The sequence below is a fragment of the Oryza sativa genome, chromosome 7, assembly GCF_034140825.1.
Source record: "Oryza sativa Japonica Group chromosome 7, ASM3414082v1".
NCBI classification, from domain to species: Eukaryota; Viridiplantae; Streptophyta; class Magnoliopsida; order Poales; family Poaceae; genus Oryza; species Oryza sativa.
Genome location: NC_089041.1, coordinates 7,315,166 through 7,335,496, shown reverse-complemented (window position 1 = coordinate 7,335,496; position 20,331 = coordinate 7,315,166). Strand labels below are relative to the sequence as shown.

At 40.3% G+C, this 20,331-nt stretch overlaps 1 long non-coding RNA gene across 1 annotated transcript; it reads right to left on the bottom strand.

The window, feature by feature from the left end:
• Positions 1–210: 210 nt before the first annotated feature.
• Positions 211–18,734, bottom strand: LOC107281519 (uncharacterized). The gene is made up of 4 exons (XR_001547353.3): positions 18,547–18,734; positions 18,406–18,446; positions 18,209–18,297; positions 211–810 (listed from the first exon to the last, which is right to left on the bottom strand). It is a non-coding gene; the product is annotated as an uncharacterized lncRNA (long non-coding RNA).
• Between the last annotated feature and the right edge of the window lie 1,597 nt (positions 18,735–20,331).

The window sequence follows — 20,331 nt, the reverse complement described above, 5'->3', positions numbered from 1 at the left end:
GCAAGGCACCGCAGTACGCATGCACCCTCCTCCACACGGGCGCAGACATGCAGAAGCCATTGTGTGATGCGCGGTGGAAATACTCCATCACGTGTACGTCCTTTGTATGGGGCCCATATGTACATGAATCAATCTGATTGCTAGTACTATTCAGGTGCATGCATAAGAATACTAAAATATTGTTACAGTAGCATAGTTACTAACCGACCAGGAGAGTCAAATACACACATTTATATTGGTCGTGCGTGTAGCATGGCAACATACTCCCTCCATCCCGAAAAAATGTCTAAGACTGGATATGACATATTTTAGTACAGTAAATCTGGACAGTGGTATCTCCAGATTTGTAGTACTATAATGTGTCACATCTAATACTAGGTTAGTTTTTTATGGGACGGAGAGAGTATGCAACAACATTGAGCCATATGTATTATGTTTAGGGTTACACACCAAAGCTAGGAGTCACTCAAACTCTTTACAATCGTCTACTAGCAAGACAAAAGAAAACCCGGTGGACAGAAATCCTGGTCGTGATACAATTGTTTGAAACACCTTCCTGTGTGCTACTATGTTCGCCGAACGACGAACCCATCTTGCATTACATTATGTGATTCCGCAAAGCAGGAACAGTAGTTTTTTTTTTAGAGCACACTGGTTGTACAAAATGCAGGAAAGTGAAAAACGTAGAAATTAAATGCAGCACATTTTAAATTCCTACATACTACACCTATAAGATATGCAGATTATACAGATGCGAGCTGTGGGATGGAAATCCTGCCGATTATTGGTCGAGATCCGTCGGCGTACCATCTGCAATAAGTCAAATTTAAATATAAAATCGCACTACATAGGTAGTAGTACATTTATAATGGAGAAAAGGAGTAATTAAGAAAACAAAAGAAAAAGGTGGCACACACAGTCAGTGGCGAAAAAGGAAAAATGATTGAAAAAAAATGGAGTTGTGCGCTTGTCACCTTTAGTTCGAGGCTAGCCCAATCGATGTTTGGTGAAACAGTAAGATTAGATATAATAATGTATATATTCCACAAGAATATATGCAGTGGTGAATCCATATTATGATGTCGGGCCGGTTGATCCCATAGCGTTTTCACAATCACCTTTGAGAATCTTTTGTTTTATTTTCCATATAAATCCATTCAAATTTGCATAAATGATCCCACTGAAATATTCAGTAATGATAATTGATCCAAGATATAAATTTTCTAGCTCCGCCACTGAAGATATGAACTTCCTCTTGCAACCGTTTTTTATTATTAAATAATTTGGATTGAAACTTTTATCTGGTTACCGGTTTTCCAAATGGATCACATTTTTTTTTCTTCAAAACTCTAGATGCGAGAGTGTGGCATCTCACCACTATTAGTTCAGTCTGCATTGGCAAGGAAGTTTCTCTAATCCAAACAGTTTTACATTCTAATGAAACAACCAAATGGAGACTAATAGAGTTCGATAAGAAAAGGAGGGCGAATAGACAAATATACACAAAAAGTAGTATATTTAACCAATCGTCTCTACTTATTAGCCTCGAAGCCAAGCATGCATTCTACCCACAAAGATGACGATCGTTTCAAATAACCACATGCCATTTTTGAAGAACTTTCACCATGATGTCATTTTGGAACCACATGTCAATTTGATCCAGTTAAAACTGCTCATTTGTGCTAAAAATCCCTCGGAGGTGTTTTGTTTTGTACTTCCTCCATATTTTAATGTATAACGCCGGTGACTTTTTGTCCAATGTTTGATTATTCGTCTTATTCAAAAAATTTATGTAATTATCATTTATTTTATTGTAATTTGATTCATAATCAAATGTTCTTTAAGCATGACATAAATATTTTCATATTTACACAAAAATTTTAAATAAAACGAATGGTCAAACGTTGGTCGAAAAGTCAACGACGTCATACATTAAAATATGGAGGGTACTGGCTGACATGTGGCCATGTCACGAATGGTTGACGATGATGAACACATAAAAGAAGAAGGGACATGTACGTCGGTCAATAGTGTAAAATCAAAGGAGTTTTTTATTACTATTCTGTGATGAACAATTGGGCATTGGAGATTATTGGTTTTGTTATTTGGAATTTATTCACGAAGTGGTTTTGGAGATGATTGGATTTCACAGGTGATCGCAGGTTTATTATTTCATGTGACCGGTCAGACTGGGCTCTGGTAGCCGGTCGGACCGGCGGTGATTGAGTGGTCGGACCGGCCAGCCCACGGTCTGACCGACCGACACTGTGTCGGTTTCGGTTTCGGGTTGTTTATTTGGATATCCGAGTTTATTTCATGATTATGACTTTTAGATGGATACTATACGTATGTAATACTATTATTTGCTGCTAATGAGTCAAGTTGGAGATAGCTTGGTCTCGGAATATGGTTTCTTTGTTTGTTCCATGTGTAGGTGACTCGATGTCTCGGGAGAGTATTTGCGGTGATGGACCGGGAGTCGACTTGGGGATAAGACGACGTCCGTGGTGGTCAGAGATCATGTGGGATACTAAGGCTAGAGTTGATGCACGTGGTTGATGGAGATTCCATATGGCATACGATGGAGTTATTGTGTGCATATGGGATGCGGAGTCGAATTTGGAAGGAGTCCAAATTTGGTACGATTGGTTATGTAAAGTTTCTTTCTTGTACTAGAGGGTTTCCTAAGGTGTTTAGGACTCCTAGTATGAGTATGGTTCGTGGCTTTAGGCTGCCTACCTCATGTATAAATAGAGGGGGAGCGTGAGGCTTCCCGGTATCGCTTTAGAGAGCAATTGAGTTGAGTTTTGAGTTAGGGTTTCGAGTTTAGTCAGAAATTTTTGTAAGGAGTGTTGTTGGTGCACTTTGTAAACACAGAGAGAATCAATAAAGTCGTCATCCACTTTAAGAGTTCTTCGATTTGTGTTTACCGGATTTCGGCGGTTTAACCGGCGATCTACCGATGGTCAGACCGGCGGGTACACGGTGGTCAGACCGGCAGCGGCGACAGGCGCGGCAGGCTGTTCGACCAATCGATCTACATCGGTCAGACCGACGTTCATCAGGTGGTCAGACCGGTGCAACTACTTCAGTCAGACCGCGATCCATCGATTTCGAGGATAACTTTTATTTCCGCTAAAAGTTTTCGGTTTTTGGGTATACCAACCATTCACCCCCCTCTGGTTGGCTTAGTTCTTGTGATTCGATCCTACAAGTGGTATCAGAGCCTTGTTTTCTTCTTTAGATTTTTATCGATATAGAGTTTTTGCCATGGCTACTCCCGCTAGGTTTTCAACTAAGCCTCATGTTTTCGATGGAACAGATTTTTCTCATTGGTGTAGTAGGATGCAATCTTACATTATGGCTGAAGATTATGATATTTGGAGAAAAGTTTCTAATGCTTATGTGATTCCTGAAGCTATTAATACTACTGCTGAAAAAACTGCTTTTGAACAAAATTGCAAAGCTCGTAACATTCTTTTGAGTGGTATTTCTCGTTCGGATTATGATCGTATTGCTCATCTTCAAACTGCTCATGAGATTTGGGTTGCTTTGAGTAATTTTCATCAAGGAACAAATAACATTAAAGAGCTTCGTCGAGATCTTTTCAAAAAGGAGTATATTAAATTTGAGATGAAACCTGAAGAAGCTTTGGATGACTATCTTTCTCGGTTTAATAAAATTTTGAGTGATCTTAGATCTGTTGATTCTTTTTATGATGCTAATTATCCACAATCTGAGATTTCTCGTCACTTTTTTAATGGTCTCGACATGTCTATTTGGGAGATGAAAGTTACATCTATTCAGGAGTCTGTTAACATGTCTACTTTGACTTTGGATTCACTTTATACAAAATTGAAAACACATGAGATGAATGTTCTTTCTCGAAAAGCTAATTCTAAGTCTAGTGCGTTGGTTTCTTCTTCTTCCTCTTTGGATGTTGATGCTTCTTCATCTAAGTCCTCTTTTCTTGCTGTTTTTAATGCCACATCCGATGATCAACTCGAACAAATCGAGGAGGAGGATTTGGCTTTGGTTGCTAACAGAATTGCTCGAGCTATGAATAATGCCAGGAACAGGAAAAGAGGTGGTCCAAATCGTTGCTTTGAATGTGGTTCAATTGATCATCTTCGTTCGCATTGTCCTAAGCTTGGGAGAGGCAAAAGAGAAGACAAAGATAGTGAGAAGACCAACAACAACAAGCCCAACAACAACAAGTCGAAGGGTTCTTACCAAGGGAGGAAGATGGAGAATCTTAGGAAGGCTTTTCAACAAGTTTGCGCCGTCTTCGAGCCACTAAGTGATATAGATGGTGAAAGTGGAGATGATGATAAGGGAAATAACGTCTCCGATGTTTGCTTCATGGCGCGTGGTAAATCTGATATAGAGTATGAAGATAATGAGGTGAGTGCTTTTGAGGAAGCTATTAATATTTTGAGTGCAAAAAATAAGAAGTGTGAGAAGATGTATAGAAAACAGGAATTTATCATTAAATCTCTTAAATTTGAAATTGATAGGTTAAAATCTCTTATTCCTAATGATGATGATTGTGAAAATTGTGAGGTTTTAATGAATGAGATTTCAAAAATTAGAGATGTTAATGCTGCACATGATTTGAAAAATAGATCTTCTCTTGCTTGTAGTTTTGTTTTGCATACACGCACTTTGGATGAGTTGTTTTTAACCAAAAAATTGTTGCAAAAATATCAAATTGCTTTTCATGCTAGTTTGATGTTTAACATGATTTCGGCTAAAAAGTTAAAACAACCTCATGATGTTTTGGATTGCTCAACATGTAATTTGAATAAGATGAAACTAAAAGATGCTTTAGGTCGTGTTGAGTACATGGAAGATATTGTGAAAAACAATGAAGTGCTTTCTTGCCCTAAATGTCGTAAAAGCAAAGGTGTCATGGTAGATTGTGAAAATTGTGCTAATTTGGAAAAAGAGATTTCTTACTTGAAAAATTCTTTGCTAAGATTTTCTGATGGTAAAAAGAACCTCAACATGATTTTGGATCAATCAAAGGTTAGCACACATAACCGTGGTTTAGGTTTTAATCCTTATGCTCATAATTCTAGACATCCTCCTGTTGTGTTAGGTGCTGGTGCTAGAAGTGGTGAGATTTTGGTTAAACCTGATACTAACAAAACTGTGTTTAAATCTGCTGGTATCATGTCTACTATGAGTGCATCTTCTTCAAAATCCAATGTTGTGCATGGAAAATCTCCTGTTGTTGCTTGTGTTGCTAAATCTTCTAATGCTATCAATGTGTCTAATCATCGTGAAAAATATACTTGTTCTTTTTGTGGCAAAGATGGACATATTGTTGGTTTTTGTTTCAGATTAGCTCGTAAACAGAAAAAGGAGAGAGAAATTGCTTTTGCAAAATCAAAGTGGCAAAAATCGGGTTTTCCCTCGAGGAAACCGGTCAAACCGCAGTGGGTCCCGCGGTCAGACCGGCTGAATACCCTCGGTCAGACCAGCCACTGTACCTCGATCAGACCGGCCTCAGAGGAATTTTTCTGAAAATTCTAAAATTGATTTTGCACGTGGATATATGCCTATTGGATCTTCTGGTCGTGTGTCTCAGTACTGGATTTCTAAATTTTTATTATCATCTAACCCCAGTACTGAGGGTTCGACTTCTGCTTGTGTGTAGGCTTTGGTGGCAAAGAAGGAGAACGTGTGGATCGTGGATTCCGGTTGTTCGCGGCATATGACCGGTGATAAAAATTGGTTCTCCTCCCTAAAGAAGGCATCCAAGACTGAATCGATTATCTTTGGTGATGCTGCTACAAGTGCCGTTCTCGCTACAGGTTTGGTTAAAGTAAATAAAAAATTTGAATTAAAGAATGTAGCTTTGGTTGAGGACTTAAAATACAATTTGCTTTCAGTTTCACAAATTGTTGATGAAAATTTTGAGGTTCACTTTAAGAAAACTGGAAGTAAAGTTTTTGATTCTTGTGGTGATTCTGTGTTGAATATTTCTCGCTATGGAAGAGTGTTTAAAGCTGATTTTGAAAATCCTGTTTCACCTGTGATAACATGTTTGGTTGCTAAGTTTGATAAACATGTGATGTTTTGGCATCGTAGACTTGGACATGTTGGTTTTGATTATCTCACTAGGTTAAGTGGTTTGGATCTTGTTCGTGGTTTGCCTAAACTTAAGAAAGATCTTGATTTGGTTTGTACACCGTGTCGTAATGCTAAGATGGTTTCTACTTCACATGCTCCTATTGTTTCTGTGATGACAGATGCACCGGGACAGCTATTACATATGGACACTGTTGGTCCAGCTAGAGTGCAATCTGTTGGAGGAAAGTGGTATGTGTTGGTTATTGTTGACGATTTTTCTCGATATTCTTGGGTTTTCTTTATGGCAACTAAGGACGAAGCTTTTCAACACTTTCGTGGTTTGTTTCTTCGATTGGATCTTGAATTTCCTGGTTCTTTGAAAAGAATTCGAAGTGATAATGGTGGTGAATTTAAAAATGCTTCTTTTGAACAATTTTGCAACGAAAGAGGTCTTGAACATGAATTTTCTTTTCCTCGTGTTCCTCAACAAAATGGTGTTGTTGAAAGGAAAAATCGTGTTTTGGTTGAGATGGCTAGAACGATGTTGGATGAGTATAAAACTCCAAGAAAATTTTGGGCTGAGGCGATTAACATTGCTTGTTATATTTCAAATCGAGTTTTCTTGAGATCTAAACTTAGAAAAACTTCTTATGAACTTCGATTTGGTCATCAACCCAAAGTTTCACATTTGCGTGTTTTTGGTTGTAAGTGCTTTGTCTTGAAATCTGGAAATTTGGATAAGTTTGAGGCACGTTCTACCGATGGATTGTTTCTTGGTTACCCCGCACATACTCGTGGCTATCGTGTACTTATTTTGGGGACTAACAAAATCGTGGAGACTTGCGAGGTTTCTTTTGATGAGGCTAGTCCAGGTACTAGACCCGATATTGCAAGTACACTGTCACAGGTTCAGGGGGAGGATGGTTGTATTTTTGAAGACGAGAGCGACGATGACTATGACGACGAGGTTGGCTCGGCCGGTCAGACCGAGCGCTAGGCCGGTCAGACCGCCGGCACACCTCCGGTTAGACCGGCTCATGAGGAGCGGTCAGACCGGCCAGGGTCGTCGGGTTCGGGTACTGCTGATGCTGATCGAGATGGTCCTCCGGAGATTACTACTTTGACCAGTACTAATACAGAACGTGGATCAACTTCAGAAGTCACGGCTCCTTTGCACATTCAACGACGACATCCGCTTGAACAAATTATTGGTAATATAGGTGAGCGGACTACAAGGTCTAAGGTAACGACTCATGATGTTTGTGCAAATTCTGCATTTGTTGCTTCTTTTGAACCTCAAGGTACTTTTGTGCATCAAACGAAGTATACGAAGGATCTTTTGAGACGGTTCAAGATGGAGAATTGCAAGCCAATTTCAACACCAATTGGTTCTACAGCTGTGTTGGATCCTGATGAAGATGGTGAAACTGTTGATCAAAAGGAGTATAGAAGTATGATTGGATCTTTATTGTATCTAACTGCTTCTAGGCCAGACATACAATTTGCTATGTGTTTGTGTGCGCGCTTTCAAGCTTCTCCTCGTGCTTGACATCGTCAAGCGGTCAAGCGAATAATGAGGTATTTGAATCATGCACTTGAGTTTGGAATTTGGTATTCTACTTCATCTACTATATGCTTAAGTGGATATTCTGGTGCTGATTTTGGAGGTTGTAGAATTGATAGAAAAAGTACTAGTGGAACATGTCATTTTCTTGGTACATCATTGATTGCATGGTCTTCTAGGAAACAATCTAGTGTTGCTCAATCAACTGCTGAATCTGAATATGTTGCTGCTGCTAGTTGTTGTTCACAGATTCTTTGGCTTTTATCTACTTTGAAACATTATGGTCTTACTTTTGAGAAAGTACCTCTCTTTTGTGATAATACTAGTGCTATTAATATTGCTAAGAATCCTGTTCAACACTCACGCACAAAGAACATTGATATTCGTTTTCACTTTTTGAGGGATCATGTTGAGAAGTGAGATGTTGAGTTGCAGTTTTTGGACACCAAGTTGCAAATTGCTGATATTTTCACTAAACCTTTGGATTCTAATCGCTTTACTTTTCTTCGTGGTGAATTGGGCATAATTCATTCTTTTGGCATGGTTTGAGGGGGAGTTTGTACCTCATGGTTTTAGCAAGCAATAATATGACAATGATAAAAATTGAGAAAAGAGAGCTTTTGTTTATGCATATGGTATTTTCTTGTGCATGCTAGCAATACTTTGAAGGTTTATTTGTCTCTAGCATAGCTTGTATGTATTCTAGTCTTTTCATGATATTTAGATTTTGCTTTTAAGGGAGATGATGCATGACACTTAAATTCTTTACTTGAATTAAGAAAATATGCAATGTTGATGCTAGCATATGGTTTGATTTATAAATGCTCTATATATATGCTTTATTGACTTGTTATTCCTTAAATAGCTTTAATTGCTCATTGTGAAAAAGAGAATAAAAATATGAAAAAAATGAATACTGAATCCTTGGAAACAGTCTTGACGACAAGGACGTATTCGATATGAGCAAAATAATGGGTGCCGAATCCCTGGAAACAGTCTTGACGACAGGGACGTACCCGGAATAAAAGAGAAAAATATGAGAAAAAGGCTCAAGAAAAGAAAAAGTTGAAAAATTCTCTTGGTTATTTTGTGCTAAAGGTTATTTGAGAAAGAGTGATAAATGCAATAGATATATGTGTTTCGTGTTTATTCTTCAACCTATGTGCTTGTTAAGATGTTGCATTATAAATCATTTAAAATCATGAATTCTGATTGTTGATTCAAGCTTAATTGTAAAATCTTTGGTTCATGGTTATACTTTAATGCATGCTTGTTATGATATAGATGGGTTCATCTTCTTTTTATTGCAACACATGACATGATATGCTATATGTATGCTGAGCTCTTGAACATTAATGAACCTAATTCCTATGCTTGATGAAATCATTGTCAAAAGGGGGAGAAGTAATGTGAAAATTTTTGGATTTTTGGAGAAGCAAGGAAAAATTTTTTTGAAGAGTTGTTGAGAAGAGCATGTTTTTGGTTCAATTGGGAATTTCTTTCTTTTAAAAAGGGGGAGAAGTTTTCTTTTGGATTTTTGAGCACGATGTGTACAATTGTACGAAGTGTGCTTTTTACCACTTTTGTTTTTATTTTTCCAAACACCAAAACATTTTTATGAATTTGCCAATGTGTTCATCAAGGGGGAGATTGTAAAATCAAAGAAGTTTTTGATTACTATTATGTGATGAACAATTGGGCATTGGAGATTATTGGTTTTGTTATTTGGAATTTTTTCACGAAGTGGTTTTGGAGATGATTGGATTTCACAGGTGATCGCAGGTTTATTATTTCATGTGACCGGTCAGACCGGGCTCTGGTAGCCGGTCGGACCGGCGGTGATTGAGCGGTCGGACCGGCCAGCCCACGGTCTGACCGGCCGACACAGTGTCAGTTTCGGTTTCGGGTTGTTTATTTGGATATCCGAGTTTATTTCATGATTATGACTTTTAGATAGATACTATACGTATGTAATACTATTGTTTGTTGCTAATGAGTCAAGTTGGAGATAGCTTGGTCTCGGAATATGGTTTCTTTGTTTGTTCCATGTGTAGGTGACTCGATGTCTCGGGAGAGTATTTGCGGTGATGGACCAGGAGTCGGCTTGGGGATAAGACGACGTCCGTGGCAGTCAGAGATCATACGGGATACTAAGGCTAGAGTTGATGCACGTGGTTGATGGAGATTCCATATGGCATACGATGGAGTTATTGTGTGCGTATGGGATGCGGAGTCGAATTTGGAAGGAGTCCAAATTTGGTACGATTGGTTATGTAAAGTTTCTTTCTTATACTAGAGGGTTTCCTAAGGTGTTTAGGACTCCTAGTATGAGTTTGGTTCGTGGCTTTAGGCTGCCTACCTCATGTATAAATAGAGGGGGAGCGTGAGGCTTCCCGGTATCGCTTTAGAGAGCAATTAAGTTGAGTTTTTAGTTAGGGTTTTGAGTTTAGTCGAAATTTTTGTAAGGAGAGCTGTTGGTGCACTTTCTAAACACAGAGAGAATCAATAAAGTCGTCATCCACTTTAAGAGTTCTTCGATTTGTGTTTACCGGGTTTCGGCGGTCTAACCGGCGATCTACCGGCGGTTAGACTGGCGGCAAGCGGCGGTCAGACCGGCGGGTACACGGCGGTCAGACCGGCAGCGGCGACAGGCGCGGCAGGCATTCTCAGTGGTTCGACTGATCGATCTACATCGGTCAGACCGACGTTCATCAGGCGGTCAGACCGGTGCAACTACTTCGGTCAAACCGCGATCCATCGATTTCGAGGGTAACTTTTATTTCCGATAAAAATTTTCGGTTTTTGGGTATACCAACCATTCACCCCCCCTCTGGTTGGCTTAGTTCTTATGATTCGATCCTACAAATAGCCGTGGCATATGAAGGCCACCTCCGTAACTATTTACACTTCAGGTTACAATATCCGGTTTCATACTTTGGGAATTAAAGTAGTGGTTTCTTTCCTCATGGACGTGACGTAATAGTCATGGTTCACGGGTTAGGGTCATGTTCTAGCTAGTACAATAATGCAACTAAACTACTCATTGATGATTGATGTTTCTTAAAATAAAAAAGAAGAAGAGAAAAGTAGCTTTGGTGATCATTATATTCCATCGAGCCTAACCATCTAGCCATTTATGCCTGCCTTTGGAAGCTGGTGCTCCATAAAGCCAAGGGCAAGAACACCTTTTGCAAACCAACACCCTCAACACCTCTTGTTCCCTTGCCTATGACATAACTATGGAGATTGTAACAGGAGCAATAAACACTCTGCTCCTCAAATTTGCGAAGCTGCTGGTTGGGGAGTACAAGCTGCAGAAGGGCGTGAAGAAGGAGATCGAGTCCCTCCAGGAGGAGTACGTTGGTAAGCTTGGGTGCGGCACTCCACAAGGTATCCGAGGTGCCCGTCGATCAGATCGACGAGCAGGTTAAGATTTGGGTGAGAGATGTTAGGGAGCTGTCCTACGACATCGAGGATTCTATCGATACCTTCATGGTGAGTGCCGGTAAGGATGGGCACCCCGTTGCCAAGTTGTTCAGCTTCAAGGGGATGATTGACAGGACTAACAACTTATTCAAGAAGGTTGTGGCTCACCATCAGATTGCAAGGGAGATAAAGGACATCAAGAAACTTCTTGAGGATGCGAGTAAGCGCCGCGAGAGGTACAAGATTGATGATGCTGTCATTGCACGAAGATCGGAGAGTATTGATCCTCGGCTAGGTGCTATGTACAAAAAGGAGACGGAGCTAGTCGGTCTCGATGGGCCAAAGAATGTGCTAGTGAAGACACTCATGGAGGAAGATGGAAAATTGAGGAAACACCGAGATATAATTTCGATTGTTGGATTTGGAGGCCTCGGCAAGACAACGATTGCCAACGCATTGCTTCATGAGCTCAGAGTAAAGTTTGATTGCCATTTCTTTGCATTGGTGTCCAACAAATCTGATATCAGGAATATTCTAAAGAGTATACTCCATCAACTTGACAACAAAGCCAACATATTTGAAGGACTAGCAGACTTCCAACTTATAAATAAAATTAGAGAAATCCTGCAGAATAAGAGGTACATTTATGTATATAACTTTTCAATTATTCACATTGATTTATCATGAACATATTTATTTCATTTTTAAGTTGCCAACATGAAACATTCATTTAAATTTTGTACACTATTTTTACCTATGCATTTTCAATTTGCTAGCATACCTAATGACTGATTACATGTCTTAGTTACTCCAATTGTTTCCTTGACGTTGAACTGTTAGTGTAATATCATCTCGACGAACCAAACATAACAAATCATGTAAGAGGTAAAAAAATAGATTAAACTAGACCAAACCTAATAATACAATTACTCCTAAACGATGAGGAATTAACCAATGGAACTTTACAAAATTCTTTCTTAGCGTACTAGAAAGTTTTTTAGGTTTATTATCTTGAAAAAAATGGTGCTAAGCGAAAAAAGAAAAAGAAAATGAAGACACTAAGAAAAAGCAACAAGACACTTCTGGATGCTTAAACTTGTTCTTTATTGAATTAAGTAATTTGTTCACAAGGTGTATCCGCAACACCCAAAACCGCTCAAAATACACTCTCCCCCACCCCCCTCCCCCCCCAAAGAACAATTCAACCCAGTTTGAACAGTTGTTTTTGCAAAGTTAAGTGATTAGAATCCAAAACATTTACTTTTTAACTAAGCATGCACCCACTTAGAAAAATAAAAATTAGTTCCCACATAAAAAACATATTATTAGGATGCCAACATGAAAACCACCATTACCAGGTTGAAGGGGTATTCTAACCAATTTTAATAGTTAAGGGTATAAGTTGTCCAGTATCGTAGTTGACATTGATTTCTTAACTTCTAGACTTGGCAAATAGTTAAGGTGGGTTAAATACTTAAATGGACTTCACTCTTTATAAAATTTAGCACCCACCATGTTAAGATAAATTTAGATATCGCCTAGTCTCAAACTTCTACTATGACCTAATACATGAATATTGTAGGCAGATTTGAATTTTTTTTTTTGTGAAAGAGATTTAATGGTTTCATTTACAAGTTACAAATCTTAGTACCATTTGATATATTGTACTCTCTGTTTCAGGTTATAAGATATTTTGACTTTACTGCTTCAAGTTTGACTAAGTTTATAGAAAAAAAATAGTAATATATTTGACTCAAGATAAATTTATTATAAAAATATATTTTATTATTAATTTAATAAAAACTAATTTGGTAATGTAAATATTACTGTCTATAAACTTAGTCAAACTTGAAGCGGTTTGACTTTGATCAAAGTCAAAACGTCTTATAACCTGAAACGGATAGAGTGGTCAAATGGTGAAGTTTGACTCCCGGAGGCCAGAACTATTGGGGGAATGTTGGAAACATCCATCAACTTTACAATAAGATACAATTCAACCCTACTTTTGCAAAAACCATTCGATTTTCAACCATGGCAGATGGCAAGAATTTAGAGTGATTTCAAAGATGAAGTGACCTGCTGATCCTAAGCAATGTCTTAAGCGAAAATTATAAAGTGGTTTCAAAGACATTAATTGTCAGGCTATAAATGGGCTGTGGCTAGAAACAACTCTCCTTTTAGAAGGCAAAGACAGGTAGTGTTTAAACTAACTAAACCCATTTTTAGGGTCCAATTTGACTTAATTTTTTTACCTACTAAATTGATTTAGGATCGGAAAACTCTAAATTGTTTTTACACAAAAGAATAAAGGACATGCTCTATTCAAAGCATAAAAACTCCAAATTAGTAAATGTCTTCAAGCAAATTTCACAAAAAATTAAGACGCACATTGGAGTACTAAAAAAACTACATAAGTTGGGAGCGGAGAGTAATTAAGTTTGAGGGACTATTGAACAAATTACCACAAGTTTTTTTGGGTGAAAAACTTTCAAATGTAACTATAGCCATTAATTCGTCATTAGTAAATATTTACTGTAGCACCATATTGTCAAATCATGGAACAATTAGGCTTAAAAGATTCGTCTCACAATTTTACACGCAATATGTGTAATTAGTTTTTGTTTTTGTCTATATTTAATACTTCATACATGTGTCCAAACATTCGATGTGACAGGGTGAAAAAACTTGCCAACGGATCTAAACAGGCCCTAAGGAACACGATGCGCGCGGCTCTCCCTCCCCTGTGGTCCTGTGCGCTTTTTTTTAATCTTTAGTCCCGGTTGGTATGAACAATCGGGACTAAAGTGCTGATCTTTAGTCCCGGTTGGACTAAAGATTGTTGGCGGCCTAGCACCATCTGACAAGAATTGAACCGGGACTTAAAAATGATCTTTAGTCCCGGTTGGTAAAGATCATAAAGTGTCGTTGGGCTTTTTAACTGGGACTAAAAATGATTTTTAGTTCCGATTCCTATTAAAATCGGGACTAACGTGGTTTTTCCACCATCCAGCAAAGATCAGAGAACTCCAGTAGTGTAAGTATTAAAAACGCACACTACCTCCATAAAACTTGTACATAAGTTTTATAGAAAACATAATATAGTTACAATGTAATTACACTACAATTATATTAGAGTTACATTTGAAAGTTTTTCACCCAAAATGTTACGACAATTTTTTTTATCAATTCTCAAGTTTAATGTGGTCATATTTTTTTAAAAAAAATAGTTGTAAGCATTATTTTTGGGCCAACTATACTTTAGGAAGCATCTTTTTCTAAATTTTAGGTGATCTACTAATTCTAAACAATTCAAAAACATGCTTGTCAATGTCCATCAGCAGCATATCACCTAAAACAACTCTAAATTCATTCAAAGGATAAAAAGTTAACGGTTATGATAATTCAGGGTTCAATGGTTTTTGTTGGTTCTGACGCTTCGGGTTATTTCTTCGACTTTCATGGAATTTCAAGGTTGTAAAATATAGATTAAGCTTTCTATAGTATCATATATTTCTGAATCTAACAGATACCTTTCCATGGGAGCTCTTTCCATGGAGTCATTTGACACAATTACTATCTAGCTTTACTGACATGTGTTTTATACTTCTTACGACTAGATTCTTGTGTGTAATTGATGATATATGGGAAGAGTCAGCTGGGATGTTATCAAGCTTGCTTTGCTAGATGGTGATCATGGAAGCAAAATAATCACAACCACCCGAAAAATGGCTGTTGCAGAACGTGTCGGTGGTGCTGTTTATGAACTAAAACCTCTTTCTTATGACGACTCCTACAAGTTGCTCAGCAAGAGAGTATTTGACACTGAAGACAGGTTCGCTCCGGAATTGAGTGAAGTCACCAGAAGTATTTTAAATAAATGTGGTGGTTTACCATTAGCTATAATTACTATAGCAAGTTTATTAGCCAGTAAACCGATGCAAATTCAGGAATGGGAGAAGGTAAATAATTCTATAGGCTTTGGACTTGGAAATACCTTGATGTGGACAACATGAGGAAAATACTGAGTCTTAGTTACTATGACCTACCTCCACATCTGAAGACTTGCTTATTGTATCTAAGCAAATATCCCGAGGATGCGATTATCGCGAAGGATATTTTGATTTGGAGTTGGATAGCAGAGGGTTTTATTACCAACGAGGGAGAACATGGGAGAAGCTTACAGGAGATTGGAGAAAATTACTTCAATGAGCTCCTGAATAAAAGCCTTATCCAACCAGTAGATATTGGCCGCATTTGTGAAAACGATGGTCAGGTGCATGCTTGTCAAGTACATGACATGGTGCTTGAGTTCACAAATCAGTTATCTGCTGAAGAAGGATTTGTTGCAGCAATGCCATTAGATAGTGAAAAAGAAGGTATACTGGTACCGTCTGTTCAAAAGAAAGTTCGCCGACTATCTTACAATTACAGAGACAACGATTCCTTTCTTCATGGAACATACTATACCACCAATACATATGCCACAGCAGAAGCTAGAGAGAGCTTGTCCAGAGTGAGGTCTTTTACTGTCTTCAACAGTGTCAAATCCATACCACCTCTAATGATCTTTCGTGTTCTTCGTGTGTTACGACTGGATGATTGTTCGAATCTAGAGGACAATCATCTCAATGATCTCGCAAAGTTGCATCACCTAAGGTTCCTGCGGCTAGGGAATATCAGTAAACTCCCCGAGTGTATTGGGAATCTGCAGGTTCTACAGACTTTGGACATAAGAGATACTCGCTCAGTGATTCAGTTACCACCTTCTTTTGTCAGATTACGACAGTTAGTCCGGCTGATTGCTCACAAAGTTAGTCTGGCAGATGGTTTGACCCTAGGGAATATGACATCTCTACAAGAGCTGACATGCGCCGGTCTCACTGAAAACTTACTGCAAGAGGTGTGTGATCTAACAGGCCTTAGGATTCTGAATCTTATGCTTTCTTCAGAAGAGGATTGTGAGATCTTCAGGGATGCCTTTGCCGACAGCCTAAGTAGGCACAAAAGTTTGCAGAACCTCACACTAGATCCCCAGGCCTTTACGGCCTAGATTTCATGCAACAAGTTCCTTGCTGTCTCCAAAGGTTTATGAGCAGTGGCCCATTCTATAGGGGATTCCCTCGATGGGTTAATTCCTCACTCTCCTGCCTCACCATCTTATCCATCAATCTGAACAATTATATGGAGCAGGAGTACCTTGTGACTCTCGCAGAGCTTCCCTCTCTACAGTTTCTCAGGATATTTGCATCTAATGTAGTGGAAGTGATAGATGTTGAACGTAAGAAGAGAAGGCTCATTGTTCACAGAGGCACATGTGCATTCCGTTGTCTACAAGAATTTCACTTTTACTGTCATAGAATGTGCCTCTCTTTTGAACCAAGGGCTATGCAAGAGCTTCAAAGGATTTGCCTTCAGTTTTCGGTGTGGGAGACTATTGATGTCTACGGTGAAATTGATTTTGGACTGGTGAACCTCCCTTCTCTCCGGAATATTTTTGTGGACTTGGATAGATTTGAAACCTCAGGAGAGGAGATTCAGGAAGCTGAAGCCGCTATCAGGAAGGCAGCTAATGATCATCACAATCATCCATCCCTTGATTTTGTTTCTGTGTATGCTGACTTATCTCGTCACGTGTATACAGTAGTTAAAGGAATATTAAGACAAGATTGATCTGCATCAAATCTACGTCATTCCTTCCCATACATGCTTTCAGCATGTATTGGGTTTTGATTTGATTGTTTTACTAACCATTTTTCTTACCCGCTTCAGATTTGCTATACTTCCATTGATTGACATTGCCTTTCATGATTATAAAAACTTGATGCACTCCTGACGCCTTGTTCTGGAATATACATATGTCTCTCTCGTTTGTGTGCAGAGGGTAAGCAAATGTCATTGGTGATAGACCAGCCTATTCTGTTCCTCAAATCAAACAAATTAGTGTAAGACGAAATGATTATGTTCTGTTCTGGCATGACACATGGTTAGGGGCGTGCCTCTCAAACATAGGCACCGTTACATTTTTGACATATGCAATAAATTCTTAATAGAGAAAAGAACTGTTGCAGCTTTGGTGTTTGGGAGATTTGGCTTCAGAAGGTCTCATTTCTTGGATCAAGGATTAGCGTTTTCAACCTCCTTGATCTGTTAAGCTGGAGAGAACTATCAGCTATTTGATCTGATTGAAAATTGTTGGCCAAATCCTGTTGAGGACAGATGCAAAATGGGCTCTTCGGAAAAGGGCTAAGGGCTCTTTTCGAACGCAAGAATTTTACATGATTTTTGGAGGATTTAGTTCAAATCCTATAAAAAAATCATCCATTTCAAAAGAGGGTGGCACATGTTTTTATGCGCATGAGAAGCAGGGAGAAGGAGAGATTCTGGAGGAGCTAAGATAACAATGAAAATCAAGATGTACATGTGGCAAGCCTACTGGGACAGACCCTGCAATGCAGCTGGAGAATAGGATCTGGTAAGGAGGAGATGGAGAAAATACAAGTCACAATTTTCGTTTGCTCGCAAAACTGCACAAACTTATATTGTTTTGGGGTGTGATTTGTGCTTTTGATATACAGCTGGTGGGACCACATCCTGTTCTTGTTTCCTTCTTTTTGTTTGAATGATGCAATATTTGCTTCCAGTGAAAGTGGGATATCCTTGATCCAAAAGAAAAGGGCCAAGTGACTACCAATACATAGAGTTTTTATGATATTCGAGAGATATTTGTACATCTTAGAAATGCCAAAAATATTTGCAATATCTCCAAGAAGCATATTAATACAAGAGTGGCTTGTGTATTTTTAATATCTCCAATGAGCATATTCTATTTGTTAGGGCTTTGGCTTTTTAACTTATACTGGATGCAACCCCGCATGTTGCTGGGGGATATCTAGTTAAGAATGGCAGTTAAAAATGACAAACTAACTGTGCTAAAAGTATTGAAAATATATTGAAATTGAATAACTAGGAAATTGATTTCCCATCAGGAACAGAGCAGTTTTGCAACATAGAAAATACACAGTGCTAATGTGCTACTTGATTTCACTATCATAAAAACTAGTACTATTCTGATAAGCATTGTAGAACAAAACAGAAATCATGCTTTGCTCTAAAAAAAATTGAAAGTATTTAGGTGCATACCGTTGAGTCGTTGACGGATGAGCACACGCATCAAAAACTGATGAGTGGGGGAGACAAACATCACACAGCAGGGCTGGTGGATCTCCAATCTGATTGAATTTTACATAGTAGGAAAAAAACAGGATTAAGATAAATGAACAAGGACATAGGATGATTTAGCATGGAAAAGGGGATTTGAAAAGGACGAAACAGCAAACCTGTGTGCTTCATGGAGTGACTGAAGCTGAAAGGCAGGAATCTGCAGAAGAAGAAGACGTAAAAAAACACCGGCGTATCCAAGACAGACGGATTCCAGTGGCAGGAGGAGGCTCGTTGTTAGAGGTCGGGGAGAAGGGTACCTCCGACCGGAGCTGCGCATGGACGAGATGTGGCGGTCGCCGTCGCCGTCGGCGAGCTTCGCGGGAGAGGGGAGCCGTCGTCCCGTCCCGGTCGAGCGAACTGAGTCGCCGCCGGCGAGGAGCTAGCGTCGTCCTGAGCCGCGGTTGGGCTGGGCACGGCGTACGGGAGAACATTGATGGGCCGAGGCGGGGAGAGTCCAGTCACTCGGGCCAGAAATATAGGCCTGACGAATTTTTTTTCATTTTTAAATTTTTATTTTTTAATATTTACGGACTATCCAAAATATTTATAGAAATGGCCCCTTCCGCCCAATTGGAGGAGGGCAAGGTGTGCGCATTTTGCACTGAGGTCCCTTGCCACTCTCTGCAAGGGCTACAAGGGGGCAAATGCAATTTTCACCCCGCCAAAAATGCATTTTTCTAGTTTTTTTTTCATTTTATCCGTCCCTCACGTTACCCTGCCGAGGGCGGCAGGGTCTACTTCTGTAAATATTTTCGCCGGTACAATATTTCTATAAATATTAAAAAATAAAAATTTAAAAATGAAAAAAATTATAGGCTTGACTATCCTTCAATTGTTCTTTTTTCCTGACATGGCTCGTTGACTTAGTTTTAACTTACTGAGTCAGTATATGGGACCCATGTGTTAATTACTCTTCTCTCCCTCTCTTTCTTCTCTCTTTCTCATCTTATGCTTGGTAGTTGGCAGTGTGAGGTGGCCAGCGAGAGTCCCCTCAACCCCACCGGCCGCGAAGAGAGGTAGCTCGAGGAACCTATTGGGAAATGATAGAAAACGCAGCAAGCCCCAAGGGGAAAACGGAAAACGGCACCCGCAGGTGTCGCCATTGCTGACCCAAAGGCTAGGCCTTTGCCCATTGTTCTACTCACCCACGCTAAAGAGTGCATGCTAGATTCAGCAAAACCACCAGCTAATCTCCTTCGACGTGCAACCACCGCGTCGCAGGCCGACCATCAAAGAAGAATCTCAACCCTCGTCGCGCTTCAAATCCATCCACGTGGTTGGGTTGGAGAGGAAGAGGATGATAGAGAAGAATGGATCCCTTCTCCCTGCACTAGCCTGTCCAGCGTAGCCATCTTATGGCGGCAAGCCGCCGCCGCAAGAGGACATACGCCTGGAAGGAAGCTCGCCACAGGTTTCAACACCCCCTCATAGCGCAACCATCGCCGCCGCCTCGACCAAGCTGCCCGTCGCCTCGTCCTCTCACCACGGCAGCCTCCGTCCTCCTCACCGCAGCCATCACCTCGCCGACCGCCGCCGACCATCGGGAGCGTCACCACCGCTATCAGGCACCACCACCGCCCCCGGCCGCTCCACCTTGTGTCGTGCAGTCATCTGCCGTCATCGGCTGAGCCTTGCGCACGAGCCACCGCGGCTTCTACGCTCGTCGGCCTCCTTTACCGGCCGTCGTCCACCGCCAAAAGTCGCTGCCTCCGCCTCCCGTCGTCGCTGCTTGAGCGGCTTGCACCGGTCAGATCCGCGCGCAGAGGTACCAGATCCACCCACGGGGGGACCGGATCTGGCCGCGGTGGCGTCGGATACGACGCCTCCACGCTGCGTCGTCAACCTCTGCTCTGTGCGCCAGCCCGCCTTCCACGTGCAGAGACGGGGGTGCCACCGAGATTTGGCCTCACGCGCCGTCATCCCGGCTGGCCGCTCGGTTCTCCAGCGGTGGCGAGGGGAGGGAGAGGAGGAGAGAGGGGAGGCGGCGGCGCTAGGCTTTCCCCCCAGCGGCCCGCGCATGGGCGACGCGGGGTCGAGACACG